The sequence below is a fragment of the Leopardus geoffroyi genome, chromosome D4, assembly GCF_018350155.1.
Source record: "Leopardus geoffroyi isolate Oge1 chromosome D4, O.geoffroyi_Oge1_pat1.0, whole genome shotgun sequence".
Classification (NCBI taxonomy): domain Eukaryota; kingdom Metazoa; phylum Chordata; class Mammalia; order Carnivora; family Felidae; genus Leopardus; species Leopardus geoffroyi.
This window is the reverse complement of record NC_059342.1, coordinates 34,540,110-34,567,765: the sequence shown is the minus strand read 5'-3', so window position 1 is coordinate 34,567,765 and position 27,656 is coordinate 34,540,110. Positions and strand designations below refer to the sequence as shown.

General features: G+C 36.1%; 1 protein-coding gene and 1 long non-coding RNA gene across 48 annotated transcripts in view; one reads left to right on the top strand and one right to left on the bottom strand.

Annotated features, from left to right (window-relative positions):
• The window catches only part of PTPRD (protein tyrosine phosphatase receptor type D), a 2,239,943-nt gene that overhangs the window by 1,625,568 nt on the left and 586,719 nt on the right, over positions 1-27,656 (top strand). The gene's annotated exons all lie outside the window — the stretch shown is intronic.
• The window catches only part of LOC123593753, a 67,206-nt gene continuing 54,827 nt past the window's right edge, over positions 15,278-27,656 (bottom strand). The window contains exon 4 of the long non-coding RNA XR_006710487.1: positions 15,278-15,350. This is a non-coding gene — a long non-coding RNA (uncharacterized LOC123593753). The remainder of the gene's footprint in view (positions 15,351-27,656) is intronic.

Sequence of the window (27,656 nt, the reverse complement as noted above, 5' to 3'; positions counted from 1 at the left end):
GTCCATGTGACCAACCAGGTGAAACACTAATGCTGTGTCCCATAAACAGGAGGCACGGTTAGGGCCAGAAGTGATAACTTGTACCTATGTTAGACTAGCTGTATGAAAGAAGTTAAACTTAACAGTTGCAGGAGGAAATATATTGATAAAATATATTATTAGCAATGGGGAAAGTGGGCATCAGATTTTAATTTCAGCAATTGATCAAAGTGATGACAGCCAGTTGAATTAAGACCTTTATTATCTGTTTCCTATTGAACAGTTAATTAAGCAAGTCCTATTTTTGCTGTGGTCTTTGTCCAATTTGTAACATTCACCTTAACTCACTGACAGGTAGCTTTCCTTCAAAATTGTTTTAGCTGTATTTATTTTTCCAAATGAAATATTATTGCTGTTCACTAGTATATTACTTTGAATTTACATTTTCAAATTTAAGCTCAGTCTTCACAACAACACTATAAAGAAATATTTCCCTCATTTTATAAAAAAAGGAAAGAAGTTAAGTGAGGTTAAGCTACTTATCCAAGGTCTCACAGCCAGGATTAGCAGAGCCAGGACCTAAATACAGCTCTCTTTTCCTAACCAATATATTTAAAATTATATATAACTATTTTATTCATAATTGTACACATATCCTTTTTTGTTGGGTGTTAAAACTTTTAATAGATGCTTCCTGATTGATTTAACAAGCTTAAATAGAAAAATGTAACCAGACTTTTATTTTAGTTTTAAATTTTATTTTAGCATAACAGAGATGTTTATGAACAAAGAAAACATAAAAGGCACGTGCAGCCCAGCCAGGTCAGGTAAAATTCTACAAATGACACTCTCAAGATGGATTTATAAGGAGTTCCTGATGAGTGACCACTGCTGTGCTAAGATAATGTCTAAGTCTTCAAGCTGAAAGCCATACCTTCAGTCTATTAGTATTCATTTTGTTTTGTTTTGTTTTGTTTGCTTGGAACTAAATCTTATAATCAGTGTAAACTGGCATGAGGAATGTTGACACTAGGAGTAGAATTGGTCACTAAGATAGGGCTGGCTGATGGAAATCATCAGGATCATGTTATTGTTATTGTTAGTATTTTGCAGTGGTAGTTTTGTGAAGAGACAGCAGGATCTGTCCAAGGCATGGTGCCAAAAGGGGTATTGAAGTGAAGTGTATTCATTGTCAAGAAATGTCGACAAGCATAAAGTGAACAGGGCCTCCAACCAGCTGGTCCACCACCGTTTCAAAAAATCCTCGTTGGGGGTGTCAGTGGCCTTCCTAAGTCAAGGTCAGCTACTGAAGTGTTGGATATAACCTGTTCAATAAGAAGTCTGCACTTGCTCTTCACTAATATATTACTTTGAGTTTACTCTTTCAAATGTAAGTTCAGTCTTCACAACAACACTGTAAAGAATCATATCCCTCATTTTATAAAAAAGGAAAGAAGTAAGTGAGGTTCATAGTCAGTGGCTATACCTACGAGGAGTAAATTTGTCTTGGGGAAAAGAAACAGAGGCAAAATAAAATATAAGAGACTAAGCAGATGGCCTGAAGTTGAGTCCAGTGCCCCAGCTCTTATGGACTGAGAGTGGGATATTGGGCTTTCTAATTCCCCAAAACCTTTGTCTTTACAAAAATCCAATACTCTTTTTTTTACAAGTCTATTTGTAATTACTCAAATACAGAATCGATCTAAGTTTAAAACTCTAATACTTTAACCTATTCTGATTTTTTTTTTTGCTGCCATATTTAAAAGAGGCCCCAAAAATGCAAACTGGTATAGCCGCTCTGGAAAACAGTATGGAGGTTCCTCAAAAAAATAAAAATAGAACTACCCTATGACCCAGCAATAGCAACACTAAGAATTTACCCAAGGGATACAGGAGTGCTGACGCATAGGGGCACTTGTACCCCAATGTTTATAGCAGCGCTCTCAACAACAGCCAAATTATAGAAAGAGCCTAAATGTCCACCAACTGATGAATGGATAGAGAAGATGTGGTTTATATATACAATGGAATACTACTTGGCAATAAGAAAGAATAAAATCATGTCATTTGCAGCAATGTGGATGGAACTGGAGGGTATTATGCTGAGTGAAATAAGTCAGTCAGAGAAAGACAGATGTATTATGGTTTCCCTCATATGTGGATCTTGAGAAACTTAACAGAAGACCATGGGGGAAGGGAAGGGGAAAAAATAGTTACAAACAGAGAGGGAGGGAGGCAAATGACAAGAGATTCTTAAATACAGAGAACAAACTGAGGGTGGGTTGGGGGGGAGATGGGCATTGAGGAGAGCACTTGTTGGGATGAACATTGGGTGTTGTATGTAAGCCAATTTGACAATAAAGTATATTCAAAACTAAAATAGAAGAGGCTCAAAGACATACGTGTTAAATAACATTTTTTCTGAAGAAAAATTTTTAAAAAAATGAATGAAAAGTTTAGGAAGACTATTGTTGGGTACATACCTAACTGATCCTCAATCTCCATATTATCAGTATTTATCATATTGGTTTGCTTTAGTTTCTATTTAACCTAATCAAATTTTTGGGCATTTATAATGCAATATGAAAATATTCTTAGCTATCTTCCACAATCCTTTGCCATAGAAAAGAAATATTCTCGTTTTTTTTCCAGATTGCCTTTTAATTAGATTTGGAAAGATTAGTTGTGCAGACATAATTGCGAATAAACAGGTGCATATTAGTATTATTATTTATATATCATAGCACATACATAGATATACAGAAGAAAAGCAAATACATAGATTATAGATGAAGTAGGGCAATATAATGTATTATCTTCACCAATTCTATGTATTTTATTTCCATAGTTCTTGATGAAAGGAAAAATGTTTGTTGGTCCCAGTAAATAATAGAACCATTTTTGAATATTACAGAAATTTTTAACTTTCAAAATGAAGTTAGGAGTATGCATCAGTCTATCTGTTCACTTAACTAACCGCTTATCCACTTGATGTACTTACTCCCCCACCTCCATCTAAAAAGGCTTTTGAGTGTCTCCAGAGCCTTAAAAAATATTCTAGGTATTTTCTTCCTTGCAAGCAGTGAAGAACACAGAACCTAAATGAGCTGTTCAAATAAATATCAGTGTCAGTAAGGGAAAGTATCTCCATTCTTAGAGGATGAGAAAGAGTTCCAGTGGCAATAAAAGATAAACTTAAATCATCACCAGGTACAGTAACAACATTATTATACCTATTAAGAGATTCTGAAAGACCGTGCAGTATTCTAAATCCTTAATCATATAAGGTACACTCAAAATTCAATTACATATTCAAAAAATAAATGACGACCAGGAATACTTAACATACTTCAGTAATTTTAGGGCAGTACTGTGAGAACCAGCAACCTCAGACAGACAGCTTCTATGTGATGTAACCATGTTGGACAAATGTTGAGTGTGTAATAATTATATAACAATGAGGGAAGAGGGCATTTGAACTTGTCTTAATTAATATGCTAACTAAGCTAATGTCTTTACTGAAAGCTTAGGCAAGCTTAGCTCAAATTTGCTTTGTTAAAAATTTGTCCACAAAGACAGTGTCTTGGGAAGAGATTAGAATCTTCAGAATAAAGGTACTGATATTTTTAAATTCATAATGGACTCTAAACTGAGAGATGTTGTCCCCTAAGAAGGATCATTTTTGTCCTCCACTTAAATGCTGTCAGATTAAATAGCAGCATTTTACCAATTTGCAATTATGAGGTAGTATGTACCTAAATACTTTATGCACTATATTAAATATTATGGTAAATGTATTTCCAAACTATAAATCAAGACATATATCCTCACAAGTTCAGGGATACTTATGAATCAACAGGGAAGATTCCTAGATATTGAGTTATTGGGATAGATTTGGGCAGCACGACTGCTGTATTTATTATGTGATTATAATATATGTTATACCTCCTATATTACATATCCTAGTAAATGGCACTATCTTTCACCTAGCTCAGCAATCTAGCTGTGTTTTTAATTCATTTCTTTGTTCTCTCCCTCCTTAGCTCCCTTCACTCCCTCTCATTTCCAAAATCTAATCAGTTACCAACTCCTACAGATCCTTCATCTTTAATGTATTTCTCATCCAAATACATCATAGTGTCTTGGCATTAACACCTTGATTACCCTGGACTTTTGTTAATTTTTATGAATGTCCTCCTCTTTTGCAATATGATATATTATTAAAATTGTTCATTTGTCTGCCTCCCCCTCTATATTGTGAACTTGTTGAGAACCATATAAAATTAAATATAAACTTTTCTTTTTTAAAAACTAAGTATATTCTAGGGTTGCCTGAGTGATTCAGTCGATTAAGATTCTGACCCTTGATTTTGGCTCATGGTCGTGAGATTGAACCCCTCATGGGGTTCACTCTGGGTAGGGAGGCTGCTTAAAATTCTCTGTATCCCTCTCCCTGTTTCCCTCTCCAATTCACATGAACATGCATGTGTACACATTTTCTCTCAAAAAATAAACTAAGCATATTCTAATAAGGCTAAGTTTTATTTGTTCTGTATGTCCATCACAAAAATGGGCATATAATGGGAAGTCAGGAAATGAATTAATGAAAACAGATTGTACTTAATTTCAGTGGAATATATATGCTTAGGTCTGTACTTATCATTTGAATCAAAGAGTAGGTTAACATAATATAGTTCTTTAATTTTCCTCTCCCAGTATTCTAAGACAATACACAGAAAGAAAACAAACCACACAAAACAAAAGTAGTTATTTAAGTGTAATCTTTTGAGGAAAAGTAGAGGAAAGAGCCAAGGTTCAAACATTTACATATTGGTACTTTGAGTCTTGTTTGATTAGCAAGGTTGAGGAGTCAAGGTTGGAGAAGGACAGTTCAAAGTAGCACAGGTAAAGGTATAGAGCTGGAAGGACACAGGGTCTTGTTGAGAGATAAATATTGCTGAAAATACTAGACTATGAGGTACACGGAGAAGCAGATGGAAAGGAAGAGCATTGAAACTTGTCTGTAGTAGTCACCCAAGTGTTTTTTTTTTTTCTACATGAACAAGGCTGTTTATAAATGCAGACCATAGGTAATTTCAAAACCTAATCTCTGCTTACTTGTATCATGCTCACTGTGATTCTGAAATGTGGCTCTGTAAGAAAAAGAATCTGATATGAACTTAAATTAAATTCAACACATCTCTGTATGTGACTAAATGTAAATTCCATGCATGGTCTTGACTGTTTTATCCTGTACTTTCTTGACTACTGCAAAAGGTAATTACAGTAAAGTTATAGCGGCTTTCTCAAATTTTGGAGGGGGGACTTTTTAAGATATTACTCCACACAGTATAGCTAATTTATGTTTCCCTCAGGTAGCCCATAAATTATGATAAAGTAGAAAGACCATCATCCCTATTCTCTGATATTGGGAGGAATATCTATCATTGGAAAGCAGTAATGTATGTAATATATACCCAAGTATTTTACTTCTTACCTATTACCAAAACAAACAAAAAGTGCCACTCTCACTAGCTAAGTTGATAAAAATAGATTAGTAAGTAAAATTCAAATTGCCCAATCCCATTCTTATTATGTATTTATCATTCCTTTAGATTAATGTGGATCCCAAAGAACACTGTGTTCAAGAAACCATTTTTAACTGTCTCATGTTTAACACATAACATTTATCCTGTGAATATCTAGCAAAAAATTGGTTACACCAGAGGTCTTATAAGAAAACTGGATTAGTCAGTGTTATAACTGACCCATGAAATTAAGCCAATGTTATGTGATTATCAATATTTTACTACAGGCAAGTTAAGCTTAACATTTTCATTTCTGTCTCTCAGTGATTGTTTCTATTTCATGTGAAGGGTCAGTTGAGCTTTTCAGTTCCTCAAAGCAAGACTGTCTTAGAGATGAACTACTGAAAACTAAGCCAATTATAATTGCCACGTATCCGAAATACTAAATTGTTTGTCTTACACAATACGGATTCGATAGCTCAGAAATTATATGAAACTTTTCTTTCTCTCAACCTTCCATCAATTGATTTGAAGAAGCCTTCTGTCATTCCTTCTGTCAGAAGCAGAGGGAACAACAAACTCTGAGAATTGATGGAGTGATTGTCAGACCATGTAGCCAAGAGCTTGGCCCCCACCAAAGCTCTATCTTACAGCTTTGAGAGGAAACAAAGGTTCAAGATTCACATCATGTAGTGAGGCTGCCAGTAATATTTGGAGACACAAAGATTGTGCATCATTATTCAAATTGGTGGTGGAACCCCAAAGGGCAACTATTTACCCACTTTTTGGAAAGAAAGGGAGTGATTATAAGGAGAAGACTTAAATTACTCAGAGTAAGAATGATTACCCTGTTCTTTGGAACAGCTTTTGAAAAATATCTTTTTCCAGCTTCTCATTTCATACAGCATTAAGCCTCATGCAATTTGCCAATGCTAGGATTTTCCCAAGTGAAGCAAACAGTAGACTCAGATGCCTTCTCCTCCAGGGCTTCCTGTAAAGATAGAGCTGGTTATGTTAAAGGAGCATTCATTATCTAGGCTTCCCCAGAGTCTCCCAGTAGGATTGTAAGGGCATGAAGAAGAATAGACAGACTTTCTCTTTTGATGATATTTTAAACATCTATTATTTGCCAATACTTTAAATTCTCAAAGTATTTTACTTTAAAGATAGGGACCAGCTAGACTTGGTGTCTGTAGGGCCTGATTTGGGTAAGTTTAAGTTGGAACTCAATTTAAAGGGTTGAGTCTTCTCTTAATTATACATTTTTTTTTTTCTTAAATGGCCTAGGCACCAAAAGCTTTGTCTCTCCATTCATTTTTCTATATTATCCTATCATCTCAGTCTATAATATTTTATTTGTAGCCAATTCTCTCTTCCTCCCTTGAGGAAGGAGACCTAAGAAATAAAATCATTGACCTTTCTTAAGCTTTCCATCTGAAGCTCCTTTCATCTCCTTTCCAAGCCCTTTGTTAACATAATAAAAATCTAATCCTGCCTCACCTGCCAAAGAAACATTCCCCTCCTGAAATGAAATGCAAAACCTAAATATGTAGGCCTATAACAGTGAGGTAGAGAACTTGCCACAGGAACCCTATGTTTGTGATTTACTATTTTTAAAGTCTTTAAAGCTTTTGACCATTAATGGTAGAAGTAAGCTTGCATCAATTATTTTTTCCTTACAGATGGTCAAACTGCTACCAAGTATCGAGTTCTTATCTCCTTATAACCCCCTGGAATTTTCTGATGTCAGTGTATCAAGCACAGAAATAGACTTGGCTGAAAGATCTAGAAGTAGCACATCAGGTGATGGCTCTGAGCCAAATATTCCTACAGTTAAAAGCATTAAAATACTTTGTATTCACTTTAAAAAAATATATTAGGATAACATAACTATATCAGGTATCCATTAGCTCATTGGAAATCAGTCCCATGAATTAAAGAACTGACTCAGCTCATTCTTTCCCTGTGAATCAGAGACGCATGTTTTTGGTGTCAATGATAGAATACACTTATGTAGGCTACAGCTAATGCTTTTGAAGTCATCAGAACAAAACGTAAGCTTGCTATAACAAAGGAATACGTAATCATGTGCATGTTACCCTAGAGTCTTTTTACGGTAAAAGAAAAAAAAAAACACTATTGAAGTACGTCTTAGAACAAGGAGGGTAGTGTTGCTTAAAATTGCTAAATTATAATTTTGTCATGTTTCTGTGTTAAAAGCAGGTTCAGATATAGCTACTAAGTCACTCTACAACCTTGAACAAATCATTAAACCTCTCTGGACCTTGGTCTACTCCTTTAAAAAAGGTTGGGGGGGGGGGGCAGGGAGAAATTGGATGATGTGGTTGCATAGCTGTCTTCAAACAGCAAAATTCCATGTTCTGAAAGAAAGAAATCTAATCTGATTTATTATTCATTTTCTGGTTCCAAATAATGTTTACTACCTTAGATAAAATTAATACTGAAAAAATTTTAAATACCAGAAAGAGAGTATTTAAATGGACATTAGAACTTGAACTCCAGGGTAACCTGGGTGGCTCAGTTGTTTGTGTCTGACTCTGGATTTTGTCTCAGGTCATGATCTCATGGTTTCTGAGATTGAGTCCCATGTCAAGCTCTTCACTTCACAGTGCAGAGCCTGCTTGGGTGCTCTCTCTCCCTCTCTCTCTGTCCATCACCTGTTCTCTCTATCACAAAATAAATAAACTTGAAAAAAACACTTTGAATTCCAAAGGCTTTGGAAGCTGCTGAGAGATATTGTAAGAAACGATGTTAAAGAAGGAATCACTCAGTAACTGCATAGAATGAATGAAGGGCAGCCAAATGATGTGTGTGTGTGTGTGTGTGTGTGTGTGTATATATATATATATATATATATATATATATATATATATATATGTATGTATATCAATATATATGAAAGTATTTAATATAATCAAGGAAGGAATGCAAATTCTATCAAAATGAAATTAAGACTTGAAAGTGGTTGTTTCTAGCAGAGAGAATCAGGGAATTTCACAAAGAACAGTCACAGACTTTTAGAATATTCAATCATTTGGGGCGCCTGGGTGGCTCAGTCGGTTGGGCATCCGACTTTAGCTCAGGTCATGATCTCGCGGTCTGTGAGTTGGAGCCCCGCGTCGGTCTCTGTGCTGACAGCTCAGAGCCTGGAGCCTGTTTCAGATTCTGTGTCTCCCTCTCTCTCTCTGACCCTCCACCATTCGTGCTCTGTCTCTCTCTGTCTCAAAAATGAATAAACGTTAAAAAAATTTTTTTAAGAAAAATAAAAATAGAAAAATTGAAAAAAGAATATTCAATCATTCAATAAACAAGGCTCTCATTTAGACTTGGAGAAAAAGAAACATTCATCAAGATACAGAACCTTCTTCTTTGGAGTTTAGAATCTTATTGGAGAAACCATCGATTTGGCAGACATTCTCTGTAAAGTATTAGAAACTGCACAAGGCAAAATTTATAAAATGCTTATCACAGTGCCTGGAACCCATAATTCACTCAATAACTCTTAACTTTTACTATTATAACTATTACTACTATTTTTTATTGAAGTAAGCATAAGATGACCTCACAGGTTGTAGAAAGGGAAACCAATCTAGATGGTTTTGTTCAGGGAGGGCTTCCCAGAGTTGGTGACATTTGAAATGAGTTTGAAGGACATGTAGAAGTCAATTAGGTGAAACCTGGCATCAGGGACAAGATGTCAGAGGATCCAGTCAGGGCTAAGACAGTATGATGAAAGGGGGTGCGTCATGTTAAGGAGCCTGCTGGAAGCTTGGAAATGACCAGGAGGTATGAAAAGAGGCAAGGTGAGTGGTGGAGTCCATACCAGGGCCAGGTCCAAAGTTGATTTTATGTCATTCTAAGTAGTTTGGGTTAGGGCTTTAGAAGGAAAGAGGCTTTAAAATAATTTAAACATAATTATTACTCTATCATATAACAATGGACTCAATAGGGACAAACTTGTAAGCAGGAGGTTAGTTTTTAGTCCATTGGACACACTGAGTAGGAGTTGCACTAAGGAAGTTGTTCTCTAATGGTGAGAATGGTGGGGAAGAAAGAGATATTAGAGATCTCTAGAGGTAGGAGGAATAGGACTTGGTGCCTTGATACATGGGGAAAGGAACGGGAAAATTAAGAATGACATCCAAGCTCTCGGCTTAGACATGATATATTCCATGCTGACTTGCAGTTTTGTGGATGTCTATGTAGAGGTAACCATCCTTATTAGATGAAAAATATCTTGAAGAGCACAGGTTGCCTAAACATGGTAGTGGTAGTTTTTTCTTTGCTTTGTTTTTCTTCATTTTGCCTTTTGTTGTTGTTGTTGATTGTCAGTACAGATACAACTAAGTCTTATGCTTCAGAAATTAATGTAAGTGAATTTATGCACTTTTGACTTTTTGTTCTTCCTGATGTTTGCATTTTTTAACCTGGGAGATCATAGAGAGGGGAATATACATTCCCCAATCTCCTAATTGCCATTCTACACCACCCTGTTATAGGAGCACCCTTTCACTTAGAGAGATGAACAATAATCAGTTGTGTATATGTGTGTAAGTCTCTAGAAAAAGCCTCAGCCTAGAGTTGAAGGCTTTGGCTACATCATCACATAGGAAGTAATCAGAGCTAGGGAGGAGATGAGATTACTCAGAGAAGCAGTAGCGTGAGTATAGAAATAGACAAGGACAGAAAGCTGAGAGAGAACCAATATGTAAATGGTCATAAAAAGGCTGAACAGGAAGGGTTGCTCTCCTTTTATTTCTTGAACTCTCAAGACATCTTAAAGTATTTAAGGAATATAAAACACGCAACCTAGCAAGTCACAGGGTTCACGTTCACCACCACTGTCAACAACATAAGCAAATGGCAATTATGTCATGAAAGATAGCTTCAAAGGCCCATTCAGGTGATCCAGCTTTCCTAAATTTCATGAAAGCTAAGTATTTTCACATTTCAAAAAAATTAGACATTTCAGGAAATATGTGTTCTGTTCTCTTTCACATGTGGCTGGCTGACTTATGCTATGCTTTACTGAATAGCAGGGTTTGGGATGATGAGGCGGAATGGAGCAAGGAGTCATTCAGAATTTCTTTCCCCAGAAAGATCAGTTCTGCAATTACAAGTGAGGAGTCCATGAGTTTGCTAATGATGGACAGTCCTCCATGGATCCATCTGTCTAGGGAGCTGAAGTGGTGAAAAGCTAAGACAAGAGAAAGGGGCTAACAATTCTGTGAAATTCAAGTAGCCTGTTTGACTCCCTGGTTATTAGAAGGGTGTATTTGCCTCCCTAAATAAATCCTAAATTACACAAAATAATGCAATGTTCTGAAAGCACTTGACAGTGAATTTGACACACAGAAAGTACTTAAGAAATGACTCCCCTTTCTATCCCATGGAGGACTAGATTATTGTTGTTGTTGTTGTTGTTTACTACCTCCCCTTGTACCAAGCAGAAAGCTCAGCAACTCTTAGGAGTTCAATGAAAACATGACTGAAACATTGCTTGTCAGGGAAAAAAAAATCAAGAACAATTTTTGCATTAGTGAAATAATTAAATGTGTTTGACTGGTAGTTTGCCAATGTTAATCCTTTTTAGCACTATAGACTTAAGGAACTCCCTTTCTGAGAAGGTAGTGAATCATAACAGTGAGGAGAGTGTGCTGGATTTAATAGCATCTTAGACCCCTGGGACTGAGGCTTATTAAGACAAATAGTAGACATAATAATAAAATTAAAATATTTCTACTGTTCCAAATTTAGAAAATGACTCTCTTCTTCTTATAAATGATAATGACTTATAAACAGTTCAGTCTTTTAGCTATGTAAATGGTATAATGCAGTTTAAAGGATTTTAATTAAAACAATTGGAGGATTCAGATATAGACTATATCTTCCAAATTTTACAATGTGTTCCTTGAAAATGCAGGACTTAACATCACATATGACCCACTGAGTTGTTGAAATGGACTCAGTGACTAATTGGAAATGTGTTCCTTCATCCGGCATGTAGAGCTACATGTGCTGACATTCATTCCTCCTCAGCAGGTACCATGTGTTTAAAAACAGACTACCAAAGAGATTGACAACAATTGTAAATCTTGCCTATGTTTTATTATTATTTCAAAAAGGCTTAGAGTTGTTAAGCCATACTATTATTTTAAATAGTTGTAAGCAATAAGATGAAAGTATTCAAAAGGAATATTCCTTGTTCAGGGACCATTGTGTAAGGAATGCGCTTACTGATACTGTTTTTCAAAAGGTCTTAGTCCTGATGAAAATTAGTTTGTGTGTCCACCCATCTTCAGAAAGATTCCTATAACAATTTTAATTATGGACTTATTATAGAGAAAATAATCAGTTGATAAAAATAATGCACAAATGCATGTTTGTAAGCATATGTTAACATGAGGATTGAGGATTGAAAATAGTATACTATCCATGAATTATCTGCCAGTTTACAGTATGAATTTCATGTGAACTACTAATCTCTTCTTATTAGTACAGTAGTGATTGTCCCATAGCAAAGAGAGACTGGGTTTTAATCTGCCTTGGTTTCTGGCCAACTCTCTGTTTTATTGTTCTAATTATGCCTCATATACTTCTTTGTCCAGATTTAGATCCACATCTCACTTTTGTCCATTGTAATTCACTTTGAACTATTTAATTTTACCAAGTTCCCATATCAGTTGAATAAAACAGTGACTCTCCAAGAGCAGGCTGGATTTACCACATCGGAATGTCGAAGGATAATGTTTTATTTTAATATTTAAAAAATGTTTATTTTTGAGAGAGACAGACAGACAGAGCGTGAGTTGGGGAGGGACAGAGAGAGAGGGAGACACCGAATCCAAAGCAGGCTCCAGGCTCTGAGCTGTCAGTACAGAGCCCGATGCGGGGCTTGAACCCACATACTGCAAAATCATGACTTGAGCCAAAGTCAGATGCTTAACCAACTGAGCCACCCAGGCACCCCAAATGATAACCTTTTAAAATATGGATTCAGGAATGCCTGAGTGACTCAGTCGGTTGAACATCCAACTCTTGGTTTCAGCTCAGGTCATGGATCAGGCCCAGTGGTGGGCTCCATGCTGAGTGTGGAGCCTACTTGGAATTCTCTCTTTCCCTCAGTATCTCTCTCACCAGCTTATGGTATCCCTAAAACAAACAAACAAACAAACAAACAAACAAACAGACAAACAAATAAGTTACAGGTTCACAAGCCTCAAACCCATATGCTCTTATTCAAAGGATCCAGAAAGAAGTGTATTTTAAACTAGCCACTCAAGTGAATCTGATAGGCAGATATGCACAGCAGTCATGAGACAGTCTTCTGTGTGTGTTTGTATGAGCAAGTTCAGACTTTAGCATAGAATCATCGCCCAGATACAGTATATTTCTATTATACTTTTATACTTTATATTCACCTTATTTCCTCCTCCTAGTTATTTGTTCAGTGATCATATAAGCACTCCCACCACACACTACACACACACATGCGCACACACCCATACACACACACACACACACTGCAGTGACTCCAGTTAGTCTGTTCTATCACAATAAAAGAGGTCTAGCTGTTAGTTTTCCAAACTACAATTTTACAACTTCACTTGTGTAATAAGCATAAAGACTAAAAAACATAAGCAACAGAATTTTTATCCACAGAGATATTAAGTAAATACATACATACATACATACATACATACATAAAGTAGGAATAAGTGAGCAAATAACTTGGTTTTAATTTCAGACATCTTAAGAGTCTTAGCGTGGGTCATTTAGATGCAGGTAATATAGACATACTGATTAGTTTCAGGACAAGCAAAAAGGAATATCTTAAAAACTCCCAAGAGTATCACATGACAGAATAATACCAGAAGTACAGTCAAGCCATACAAGGGGCAATGCAAGGCCTGGAAAAGTATTTGGGTCAAATTCTTTCTCTCTCCATTTCTTATTCTGGGGCTACGTGGTTTCTCAACCCAATCTCTCTACACCTCCCAGCAGTCTTCTCTTTCTCTGTACACAGGAAAGCCCCAAATATTTCTTGCATTCAAGCATGGACAAGAGATTAGGATGGTGGTGCCCAAATTCAAAATATCTGGGAGAAGCAATTAGATTGTCCTACCTTATATCTATTAACTGAGGCCAGAGAAGTGAAGTCCAAAACTGCATTCATCAAAGCTGTTGGAGTATATTCTCTGAGAAGAGAGCACAGTTGTGTTTTATCTATTTATTTTCGTTTGCTTTATGGGTTTTTGTTGTTGTTGTTGTTGTTGTTGTTGTTGTTGTTGTTGTTTTTAGGAGGGAGATGTAGGAAGGAATGGAATGAATGACAGAAGGAGTTACTGGCATCATTTGAATATTAAAGATCAAATATTTCTGTATCCAACATTTATCTCTAGATTCAAAGCTCCTAGTTCTCTGGAACCAAATTTAGCAAAAAATAACCACTTGTTTGGCAAGTAGAACTTAAGCCTTAATATCTAGATAGCTAAGTGCAGGAAGATATTAACATTGTCAGCTAGCTACAGTAGAAACATTAAGGCAACAATCAAAATTACGCTCCCTTAGCTGTGCTAGCTTTCCACATAGATACTGACATTTTAAAGTCCTGCTAAGACCCATCTTACACAAGTATCTGCGCAGCGTTATGTAAATATAGTCCATGATTCTGTGCACCCAAGAGGGCAATTTATTGTGATGTGAGATGCTGTTTTATTACACATACTACTCTTCATACTTTGGTTTTCCTTTGCATTGTTCAAAAATGCAGCAATAAATATGTGTTACTAATGCTCACAGACTAATATCTTAGCTGGTGAGTCTATACATGTTATTTCTTTATATTTATCTCCCTTCTCTTTCCATTTAAAGAAGTTTTGCACCTTTAACTAGTAGTTATTTCAGTGAAGGAAAAAAAGATTTTGTTTCACAGGTTCTCTAGCTTCCTTTAGCAGCTGGCCATTCCTGAGCAGCCAATCAGAACCTCCATTTAGTCAAAACTGACAGTGATTAATAGATGCCTTGGAGATCTACTTACTGATTATCTCCATCAGAAAACAGAGAGGCTTGCTGAGAATTATAGGCTCTGTTGTAGCATGCTTTAGTATTCTTTCTTATTCCAACATATCAATTGCATATAAGTGCTTAGGGGAAGGCTCAGCTAGGTTATTAATCATTTTGATTCAACTATAAAAACTTGACCAAGACAGATATTTTTAAAGTTTTCAATATTTTTCCTCATTTCAAATACATTGCTTCCTTAACATTTAAGGGAAAATATTCTCATTGCCTTCCCTGAAGCATTATACACACATATACACACACATGTGATTTAAAAAAATACTATAACTGTGGTTATATGTAAAGTGAATCCACGTATGAAAAAAGTAAAATATTTCCATATGTCATAAAACATCTTCAATGCACACAATGCTCTCATTAGTCAGGATGTTTAATTGAGCCAGTTTGCTGGGCTAAAACTTGAAAACAGCAAGTGTATATCTAAATAGGCAGAGTGAACTGGAAAAAATGCTTATTCTTAGATTGAGTTTTAACAACAAAATTTAGAAAGCTCATAGTTCAAACTGTAATTTCTCCTTGATCTTCTATACCTAGATAACTGTTCTCATCCTTTCTTTAGAGTGTTACAGAGAAGAGCACAATAAAGCAACAGAAAGTATCTGCATGCATCTGTGTTTAGAAAGCATCAGAAATAAAGATCTTGTTCCTTAGGATGTTTTTTGTTCGTGTTTGTTTGTTTTCGGGTGGGTTTTTTGGGTCAAACTTCTTAGATTTCTGAAGTTTGTCCACAGACCAGCCCTGAAAAAAAAAAGAAAATAACAATAAATATGATGAAAAATAACAGTGCAAGTGGCTGTAGTAATGCAATCCATCAAGAAAGTTTGATCTATAGTACTGTGTTATAAACTACCCTTTGTCTGATACTTTTACAACTTGTGAAATATATACTATTCCTTCCCAACAGTTGGCATGCAATTAAGCATCATTTTGTGTTGTAAGAAAAGAACTGTTCATGCACTGAGAAAAAGGAAGATGTACAATACAATTACAAAATAGGCTAAAAGAAATCATTAAAAAATTATGTACGTATGTGTGTATGTACATACGTTTGTATGTATTCAATGCTGCTTAATCTCACTCTTTACAAATCAGGCTGTTATTTGGTCTGATTCAAATTACATACTATTGTTCTGAAAGTGAAAAGGCTGAATCTTTTTTCAAGAATAAGCGTCTCTCAAATGCACTGTTTAAAGAACAGTGGAACATGTTAACTACAGGTCCCTGAGTTAATGCTGATTTCCTGACAATTCATTAGGTACTCCCAGTCTTGGATCTTTTCTTCTTTGCTTGTTCGGTCTCCCCTTCTGGGCCAAGGGGGGATCTGCTTTCTGTCTGTTTTAGGAGTTTGATTTCAGTATGTTTTGTTCGTCTGGGGAGGTCAGCAGGTGTGTATGCACATATTACCCAGGTGGCCACTTAATGCAATGTGATTGAGATTGGAGGAAATAAGCAGCCTTTCCCAGTGCATGGGGCTGTCTGGCTGCTGTGTCAGGTGAACATGATTAGCGACTGACTTTGGGTGGAGATTCCCCTCTTTCCCAACAGATATCCCCCTAATTGAAAGCTTGTTGTGACTCTCTTGATTCTGAGAGGCCTCAAATTCCCTTTAATGTCTCTTGCTCATTAAAAATACACTTCCAATCCTCAAAAAGAGAAGCTTATTTAACAATTGCACACACGTGGTGGGAGAGTGTGCCTGAACATGCACACACATGCAAAATCACCCTTTAAAGTGAAACTGTAAATCCCTTTCTGCCTTTCCATCAAATGATCTCTAGCAATAAACCCTGAGGTCTGAATCAAACCACTTTGCCAAATGTTCCATTTACAGGAGTGAAATAAAACCAACTCTGCATTCTGGAACAAAACAGTGCAATGCACTTATAGGTACATCCTTCTGAACTGTATAGACTGCCGGATTATTTGTTTATTATATGTACCCTGTTATGGGAAGAAAAAAAAAACAAGGACATATTATAAAAATCCATAGAACACAAAAAGACTTTTTTCAGACCAACTAAGAAAATTGGAGTGATGAGAAAATAAGATAAGGAAAAAAGAAAGCAGGGATGAGATATGTAGACAAAATCATGCTCTTGAGTTTCCTGTCTCTGATTGATACAAATGGACCACAGCTTAGCCCTGAGCTTCCTTGCACCAAAGAAGAAAACACAGCCAGTTGTAGGAGTCCCATCCTCTAAACAATAAAACAAGTCTATTCTTTGTGCAGAGAAAAGAGAGGCATTTATCCCACGAGGCCTCATAAAGAGAATGCTATTACATGCAGAATCTGCCTGAACCCGGTGGTTTATGTGTACAGTTTGCCTTGGATACTTGATACCACAGGAGGTTTTATGCAAAAGTTTTAATCATATGGTACATGTGTTGACATATATATAAATATTTATTACAATTCATTATGTATAATGGATTGCATTTTATAGCCCAACATTTCTAATAAGAACAGTAAAGCCAAGAGTTGTGAATGGTTTTCCAGAGAGAATGATGTCAGACATTCAAGGATGTATTCATTCAACAGATATTTATTGAGCACTAGGTGAGTTATCTTGCTACTCTCTGATTATATTAGGTGGCTCATTTCACTGCGTTCAGTAAGGAAGGAAAATTTTACAACTGCATCCCTGAGAATCTTATAATCTATAACCCTATTTCTCTGCTCTCATACTTTTCTAAAAGCTCTCTATACACACTTTCTCTAGTTCGTCATCGATTGTTGATATTTCCCCCTTCTGCATATTCTAGGAGCAGCACACCTCACCTCAGCTCCTGCCTCCTTCACCCTACTTTAGGCTCAATTACACAACACTCTCCATGGTGTGTCCGCTACTTTTCTGACTGAGATCTGTTCTGTTTGCAGGATCATCCTCCTGACCTAGTCATTAAATGTCAGAATTCCCTAAGGATTGATTTTGGCCTTCTTCTTTGTCTCTCTACCCTTTATTTTTTTAAGTTTACTTATTTTGAGAGAAAGAGTGCGTGTGCATGAGCGGGGAGGGGCAGAGAGAGAGAGAGAGAGAGAGAGAGAGGAGAGAGAGAGAATTCCAAGCAGGCTTCTTGCTATCAGCGCAGAACCCAATGGGGAGCTCCATCTCAGGAATCATGAGATCATGACCTGAGCTGAAACCAAGAGTCTGACTTGATTGAGCCACCCAGGTGCCTCCTCTCTCTAGCCTTTACCCTTTGCCTTCTTTTCCTGTCTACCTGTGCTAGTGGCTTCCATTGACATCTATATGTGCTGTTGACTCCCATGTAATTCTGTCTAAACCCAATTTGTCCTCTGAGTCTTAGACCATATATCCATTGATAGACCCACTTAGATGTTGCTAAGTCACTTCAAACTCAGCAAGTTCAGAATAAAATTTCTGACTTTGACCTAAAATCTGGTGCTTTTCTGGTGTTCCTAGCTTAGTGAATACAACCACTAGCCTCCAGATTGTCCAAAATAGAAATATAGACATCTTGCTAAACACTTCCCCCTCCCTCAGCCCTATGTTCGTGTGATGGTTAATTTTAATGTGTCAACTTGACTGGGCCACAGAGTGCCCAGATGTTTGCTGAAACATTATTCTGATATATCAATGAGGGTGTTTTTGGATGAGTTTAACATTTGAATCTATAGTCTGACTAAAGCAGAGTGCCTTCCCTAATGAAGATGGGGCCCATTCAATTATTTGAAGGTCTGAATAGAACAAAAAGACTGACCCTCCCATGAGTAAGGGGAAATTTCTGGCTGCCTGACTTCACTAAGCTGAGACATTGGGGTTTTCTCCCCCTGACTTTGGACTTGTACTAAAACATGGGCTCTTTCTGGGTCTTGAGCTGGCCAGCTTTTGGTCTGGAACTACATCATTGGCTCTGCTATATCTCCAGCTTCCTGACTGAAGATCTTGGGATTTGTTAGCTTCCATAACTGTGTGTCAATTCCTCGAAAGAAATCAAACTCTCTCTCTCTCTCTCTCTCTCCATATACATTATATATATATCACTAATCCATCTTGATCTTACTTCTTACAAGTTCTTCTTGTCATGAACCACCTGGTATTAACTCAACTGTCATCACCAGAGTCCTATCTTCTACTTGTACCAGTGTTGTAGAATCTTTGACCTTCACTGATTTCTATTCAATCTGTTCTCTATAGCTGGAGCAAAGTTTTCAAAATGTTTATCTGATTATAATACCTTCTCACTACCCACTCTTATTTTTGCACCAATAAACCTTTCAAAGGCTTTCTGTTGTTTTTAGGATAAAATCAAAATCCTGAGTATGATGTATGAGTTTCCACATAGTCTTGCGTACATATTTCTCCAAACTGCCTTCATATTACTCCCTTGCTCTTCTAGCACTTGTTCATCAAATATTTTGCGCATTCTTAAACATGTGTTCTCAGGTGTCTGGAGCATGCTTTGTGACTGAGTTCCTTTTGTGATGCATATTCTCTTATTGTATCTGTGGTGTACCAAGGAAAGCCTGGTAGAAGTAGTCTTCCAAGGTGGAAGCAATAAAGGGGTGTGTTTTCTGTAGAGAACTTAAAAGCAGTAATAATACACACTAAATGCTAGTCTGCTCTTTATTAGTACCTTGTGTCAGCAATTCTAAACAATGTATTTTTTAAATTTTTTAATGTTTATATTTTGAGAGAGAGATAGAGAGAGAGAGTGCAAGCTGGGGAGGGCAGAGAGATAGAGGGAGACACAATCTGAAGCAGGGTCCAGGCTCTGAGCTGCCTGCACAGAGCCCAACACACGACTCGAACTCATGAGCCGTGAGATCATGACCTCAGCCGAAGTCAGACACTGAACTAACTGAGCCTCCCAGGCACTCCAACAGTGTCTTTTTGAATACATCTTTTGTTAGACTAAGTTCTTAACAATAGAAGTGATTGCTACTGAGTTTTAATATTTATATATGCTTCCATTAGTATTAAAAAAATATCTTTCCATAAGCATAATATTCTATACGGAAGTTAATTTGGAGAACTCCCAACTACATTACCAGCCCTAAACCTGGACTCAGCTACAAACTTTTTTTTTTTTTAGAGTAAATTCTTAATGTTTCACAATCATTACAGCTTACCTCAGTTACAGGTTTGTCTCAACTCCTATTATACTACATACTTCTGAGTTTAAATAGTAAATTCTAAACAATGATAGCACAGTAATTATAGGTAGAAGAAACAATTTGAGTTATCTCAGTTCTGCAATCCTGTATGATTCCTTGGAGCTTTTATTTCTGTTCAAAAGTTGAAATGGCAAAACAGGGACAAATGGCAAAGTGTGATGGTATTTTTGTTTAGAAAGAATAGTTTTGTTTTTTTTTTTAATTTTTTTTTTCAACGTTTATTCATTTTTGGGACAGAGAGAGACAGAGCATGAACGGGGGAGGGGCAGAGAGAGAGGGAGACACAGAATCGGAAGCAGGCTCCAGGCTCTGAGCCATCAGTCCAGAGCCCGACGCGGGGCTCGAACTCACGGACCGCGAGATCGTGACCTGGCTGAAGTCGGACGCTTAACCGACTGCGCCACCCAGGCGCCCCTAGAAAGAATAGTTTTAACACACATATGAAATATTTTCCTTAATTTGAATAATATCTCCACAATTAAAATGTATTCTTTCATGTTTATATCCAAATTAAAGAATGACTAAAATAGCAATAACTGACCACTACCTGAGTATAACATCATAAATATACGTTTTTACTTCCCATTGCATTGACAGAACTTAGCACAATTTCGACATGAAGTAAATACTTAATAATTGCCTGTCAAAGAATGGCTAAATGAACAGGTAATATGTAGAAGGGCCAGGATTTAATCCAGTCTCTCTAACTTCAAGTGATCATAACCAGTATGCGTGACTAACTTTTGTCCTCCCCTCTTCATTGCCCACCAATAAGCCTACCTTAGCTGCATAACATTAGCAACATGGATTTTTTTGCACTGTTTCTTGTTATTCTTCCTTTCAAAAATGGGAGGAAAGGGATAGGATGGGGAATGGGGCAGGGAGAGTGTGCCTTAATGAGAGTTTCATTCTTGGTAAACATTTTTCTAAATTTGGGGCAGAAGCTTACCAATATAGAACAATTAAATGGAAGACACTCATTATAACACTTATTCATTTAAATTAAAGAAAAATATGAGCTATGCCAGATGTATGTAGACTCAGAATAGAACCTCTCATGTGTAAATAATATACTTCACTTGATTTTCAAGGCTTGATAAAAACATATTGATGTTTCAAAATGCTTTAGTTATTTATTTACTTTTTTTTTTTTTTTTTTTACCTTTGATGTGTTTATGAACATTCACTGGAGTGATGCCTTCAGGAATATGTTGCACAAGGGTGGATTTTTAGACTAGTAATCACTACAAAGGCAAAGAAAGTGGAGCATTTACATTTTATCTCCCAATTTTTTATGAAATACATGGTATTTTCCTTTTTATCTCTTTGCTAATTATTAGCAACCACATACCTTGTAAATTTATACTACATGTTGTGCTGTAGAATGATCAAATCATGTTCATAAAGTTTTTTTTTCTTTTTTTTTTAAATGAAAATTCTGCAGTATTTACTTTGAAGGAGGGGAAAGTGAATTACAAAGGCGATGTCAGTGAGCTTCTGAAAATGGCATGGTGCATGACCATGAAGGCTTTAAGCTAAAGAATAAAACAGATTATTCAAAACTGATTCTTTAATAGGGAAGGTCATCATCATCATCATAATTAACATTTGTGTAGAGTTTTATGGCTTACCAGGAACTTTCCTCTCTCATTTGAGTTGCATAACAATGATTTCAAATAGGAATGTAGGCATTAACATCCCTGATTTTACCAATTAGGAAAATAAGCTTTAACCATGGTAATTTAACCAGATTTTTACAGAAATGTATTGAACCAAGATTTAAATTCAGCTCCACATCTAATTCTTATTTTATTTAACTAAATGATATAATTTTTTTAATTATACATTTCCGGAATTAATTCATTTTCTTGATTTTAGCAGCACTTTCCTTTAATTTTAACAGCCTTATTGGGGTATAATTTACATACCATACAATCCATCCATTGAAAGTATACAATTCAATGTTTTTTCATAAATTAGTAGTTTTTCATCCATAACCACATTAAGTTTTAGAACAATTTCCATCACTTTAAAAGCTCCTGATTTGAGTCAATTCCCATTTCCATCCTGGCTCCAGACAACCCCTGATCTGCTTTCTATCTCTACAGATTTGCCCTTTCTGGAAAGTTCATATAAATTGCATTATAAAATATGTGCTCTTTTGTATTTGTAACTGGCTTTTTTCACTCAGCATAATGTTTCTGAGGTTCATCCATGGTGTAGGGTTTATCAATAGTTTGTTCCTTTTTACTGATGGATAGAGTTCTATTCCACAAAGATACCACATATTGTTTCTCTGTTCACCATTTGATGACTATTTGGATTGTTTCCAGTATGGCCTTTTAAAAATAATGCTATTATGAACATTTGTATACACATTTTTTGTAGGACTATGTTTTCATTTTTCCAAAGTAGACACCTAGGAATGGATTCCTGGGTCATCTGGCAAATCCATTTTTAGCTTTTTACAAAACTGTCAGAATGTTTTACAAAGTTACTGTTCCATTTTTCATTCCCACTAGAAATGTAGAGTCTGACTTTCTCCATGTCCACATCATCAACATTTGCTACTGTCTGTCTTGTTTATTATAGGCATTCTATTGGGACTTTCTTAGAATCACACTGTAGTTTTAATTTGCATATCTTTAATGGCTAATGAAATTGAACATCAATTTTTACTGGGCATTCATACATCTTTTTTGTGAAATGTCTCTTCAGGTCTGCTTAGTTTGCTTGAGTTGTCTGTTCTGAGGGGAAAAGCATTCAGTTTTTCATCAAGTATTATGCTAACTGTGGCAGTTTTTGTAAATGCCCTATTTCAGGTTGATGGAATCTGTTTTTGTTCAGTTTCTTGAAAGGTCTTATGTGGAAGGGATGTTAAATTTTCAAAACTTCTTCTGAACTTAATGAGATGATCATATGGTTTTGCCCTTTTCCTATATCATTTATTGCATTAATTGAATTCTGAACAATTGAATCAACCTTGTATTCTTTGGTTAAGTTCCGCTTGGTCAGGGTGTATTCTCCATTTTTTTTTCAGGTAAGTGAATTTAGTTTGCTAATAATTTGTCAACAATTTTTGTGTCTACGTTCACAAAGGATATTGGTTCATAGTTTTGTTTTCTTGTGATTTGTTTGGTTTTGGCTTCAACATAATACCAGTGTCATAGAATGAGTTGGAGAGTATTTTCTCTTCCTCCATTTTTTGAAATAGCTTATTTTAAAATGATAATTTGATATTAACCAGTAAAGCAATCTGCTTTTGGCTTCTCTTTCTGTGAAGATTTGTAATTACCGGCTTAATTTATACACCTATTCAGATGTTTTATTTCTTTTTGAGTCAGTTCTGGTAATTTGTGTCTTTCTAGGAGTTTATCTTTTTTTGTATAAGTTGTATAATTTGTTTTCAAAGTGTTCACAATTATATATTTTATATTATATATAATTACACATATTGTTATATGTAAATGTGTAATTCATGGTTTATATAATTATGGCAAAATATAAGCCCTTAAATTTCTATAAGGTTAGCAGTGATAACCCTTGTTTTCGTTCTGATTTAAAAATTTTTTTGGGGGGGCACCTGGGTGGCGCAGTCGGTTAAGCGTCCGACTTCAGCCAGGTCACGATCTCGCGGTCCGTGAGTTCGAGCCCTGCGTCAGGCTCTGGGCTGATGGCTCAGAGCCTGGAGCCTGTTTCCGATTCTGTGTCTCCCTCTTTCTCTGCCCCTCCCCCGTTCATGCTCTGTCTCTCTCTGTCCCAAAAATAAATAAACGTTGAAAAAAAAATTTTAAATTTTTTTTAATGTTTTTATTTATTTTTGGGACAGAGAGAGACAGAGCATGAGCAGGGGAGGGGCAGAGAGAGACACACACACACAGAATGGGAAGCAGGCTCCAGGCTCTGAGCGGTCAGCAGAAAGCCTGACACAGGGCTCCAACTCATGGAGTGTGAGATAATGAGCCAAAGTCGGACGCTCAATTGACTGAGCCACCCAGGTGCTCCATTAGTTCTGATTTTAAAAATTAGTCTCTCTCTTTTTTTTCTTGGTCAATCTAAAGGTTTTTCAGTTTTGTTGATATTTCCAAAGAAATACCTTTATGCTTCATAAATTTTCTCTATTGTTTTCCCCTTTTATATACCATTGATTTCATTCTATTCAATATTATTTTCTTCTTTCTGCTTGTTTTGAGTGCAATTGCTCTTCCTTTTCCAGTTTCTTAAGATGGATGTTTAGATTACTGTTTTAAGACTTTTCTTCTTACCTAATATAGGTATTTATAGCCATAAACTATCCTCCAAACACTACCTGCCTCCCATAAGTTTTTAGTATGTTGTACTCTCATTTTCATTCAGTTAAAAATGTTTTTAATTTCTTTTTTTATGTTTCTTTGCCCCATGGGTTATTTAAAAGTGTTTTGTTTAACCTCTACAAGTTTACGTATTTTCTAAATTTTGTTGATGTTAATTTCTAATTTAACTCTATAGTAATTGAAGAACATTCCTTGAATAATTTCAGTTTTCCATTTAGTGTCTTCATTTCTTCCTGTACTTTCTTAATTATCCCTTGGTGTCGTTTCCTTTCAGCCTAATGAAATTCCTTTAGTATTTCTTGTAGTGCAATTCTGCTAGCAACGAGCATCTTAGTCTTTGTGTGCTTTGGAATATCTTTATTTAATCTTAATTTTTCTTTCTTTTTTTATTTTTTTAATGTTTATTTTTGAGACAGAGACAGAGCATGAGCAGGGGAGGGGCAGAGAGAGAGAGGGAGACACAGAATCTGAAACAGGCTCCAGGCTCTGAGCTGTCAGCACAGAGCTGGATGCGGGGGCTCGGACTCACACTGCGAGATCATGACCTGAGCTGAAGCCGGACACTCAACTGACTGAGCCACCCAGGCGCCCCTAATCTTAATTTTTCAAAGATATCTTTGCTGAATATGGAATTCTTGGCAGACAATTTTTTTCAACACTTTGAATACTCGATCCCACTGCCTTCTGGCCCCTATTGTTTCAATGAGAAGTCATCCATTAATTACACTATTGTTCCCCAATATGCAATGAGTTATTCTTCTCTTCCTGCTTTCAATACTATTTTTCTTTATCTTTAGATTTCTACGTGTGACCATGATGTTTCTAAGATAGAATCTCTTCATGTTTGTCCTATTCTGATTTCTTTAGCTTCTTGAAGCTGATTTTCTTTTTTTCAACAAAATCAAAAAAATTTCAGCCATTATTTATGTTCCTTTCCTTTGCTCTTTTCCTTCTGGGATTCACATTGCATATATGTTGGCTGTCCTAATATTATCTCACAGGTCTCTGAAGTTATTCATTTTTCTTCAATCTCTTTACTTTCTATTCTTTAGATTGAAATTTTTCTATTGATATCTCTTTAGGATCACTGATTCCTTCTTCTTCTATTCCTCATCTTCTATTGAGTCCATGTTGTGAATTCTGATCTTTGTTACTGTATCTTTCAACACAAGAATGTCTATTTATTTTTAATAAGTTATTTTTTCTTTTATTTATACTTCCAATTTAATTATTCAGTGTTACATTTTCCAATAATTCTTGAAAGATTGTATTCTTTGATTGTTTTTGTCATAACTTCTTTGAAGTCTTTGCCTGTAAATTCAGTATGTAGGCCCATTCAGAAACAATTTGTATTGGTTGCATTTTTTTTTCTGAGTATAATACACATTTTCTTTCTGTTTCTTTGCATATCCCAGAATTTTTGTTGACAACTGAAGACCTTAATATATTGCAGTAACTCTGGATTCTAATCCCCCCTTCTCCCAGAGCTATTTTTTTTTATGTTTGTTTATATATTGGTTTGTAAGTAATTTTCCTGGGCTTAATCTGCAGACTCTGTCTCTATTGTACTGTGCAGCTGTTGATATCTCTGCTCAGTTATTTCATCCATATTTTTAGTGTTTAGCCTAGCTTCCTAAGGACTGCCACTGTGTCTACTTAGCTTAAGTCTCTGTTTGGCTCAAATTTGTACTCAAACACTTCAAGTCAGTAAGGGTTCCACACTCTGTGTGTGTGTGTGTGTTAGGGAGTGCATGCAAAGGTCAGGCAATTTTCAATTATGTCCTAACATTTACTCTTCACTGCATCCTTCCAATTCTCCCCCACATATGCATAGACTTGTAGACATCCAGGGACATGTGGAGATCTTGGGTCCTCTTAAGTCTCCCCTACCCATGTGCAACCTTCCAATCAACCAGTAATATGTCGAGAGTTTATCAAGCTCCTCTATGCCTCTCTCATTTTCAGGATTTCTTTGTCAAATTTCTGGATAGTCATAAAGTCTGCCATTTGCCCTTGTAGAACTCCAACCTAAGATAGGAGAGCTGCAGGCATTTTTCTTTAATTACTACCAAGTTTGCTAGTTCTATTAATAATTCTTTAGGCATGAATTTCTCAATTTAAGTAAAGCTGCTGATTTTAACAGACAGCCCTACCCTAGCAAAACTATCATGCTGACCAAACTGTGAGAGTGGAGGAGGGAGGAAATGGGCCGAATGGAAGGAACCCCGGACATTAACACCACCAACTACCATTGTTCTCCCCTGAAGTTCAGTAAAACTTTTTACTAAAAAGTAAAACTTTTTACTAATAATTGCTTATCAATTGGCTGTTTTCCTTTATATTTTCATCCAAAAACTTTGTTTTATAGTTGTTTTTTATGGAGATGACTTGTTAATCCCTTTACATTTTTGTACCTAGAAGTCCCATTTTATTTTAAAGAGAGTGGCTCCTGTCATCCAGTTAGAATGGTGATGGTGTCTTGATAATTTTGTAAACATTTCCTCTAATATTAGTGGGGGAAAAAACACAATGTAATAGTGATAAAAAATAATAACAATATAAATTCCTACTATTTATTGGTCATTTATTTTTGTTGATGTGTCATAGCATTATCTCATTTACTTCTTTGATCACCTCATAAGGTAGATAATTTATTCCCATTTTACAGATGAGGGAACTGAGGCATATCAGGACAAGGTAACTTCCTCAAAGTTATAGTGCTAGAAAATGATATTGCCAATTTTCTGTCTTCCATGTGTCCTCTTCTTAGTTCACTCAGATGAATTGCAAAACTATTGTGGAATGAGGTAGAGCACTGACTTTGCTCCATCAAGTGCCAAAAAATAAAAGACAAAAAGAATGCTGAGGTCTTTTGCAATTCAAACTTTTAAACTTTGGTAAGTTAAAAAGTAAACTATTATTTTTAAAGAAAAATAAAAGATGCTATTTTAACAGCATTTTAGATGTTAAAAAATTATCACCTGATCAAGAAATTTCCAAACTCAGGGCATAGGTTCTTAAAAATACAGAATTTAGGGGCACCTGGGTGGCTCAGTCGGTTGAGCGTCTTGAGTTCGGCTCAGGTCAAGATCTCGCGCTCTGTGAGTTCAAGCCCTGCGTCCGGGTCTGTGCTGACAGCTCAGAGCCTGGAGCCTGTTTCAAATTCTGTGTCTCCTTCTCTCTCTCTCTGCCCCTCCCCAGCTATTGCTCTGTCTCTCTCTCTTTCAAAAATAAATAAACATAAAAAATATTTTTAAAAATAATTTTTAAAAAAATACAGAATTTTGGGGTTCCTGGGTGACTCAGTTGGTTAGCCATCCGACTTCAGCTCCGGTCACCATCTTACAGCTTGTGAGTTCAAGCCCCGTACCTAGCTCTGTGCTGGCAGCTCAGAGCCTAGAGCCTGCTTCACATTCTGTGTCTCCTTCTCTCTCTGCCTCTCCCCCAATCATACTCTGTCTCTCTCTCTCTCTCTCAACAATAAATAAACAATAAAAAAATAAAAAAAATACAGAATTTATCATGCCCATGTTATATTCATTGCATTTTAAAAATATACACCGTGTGACTCTCTAAAATTCAGATGTAAAG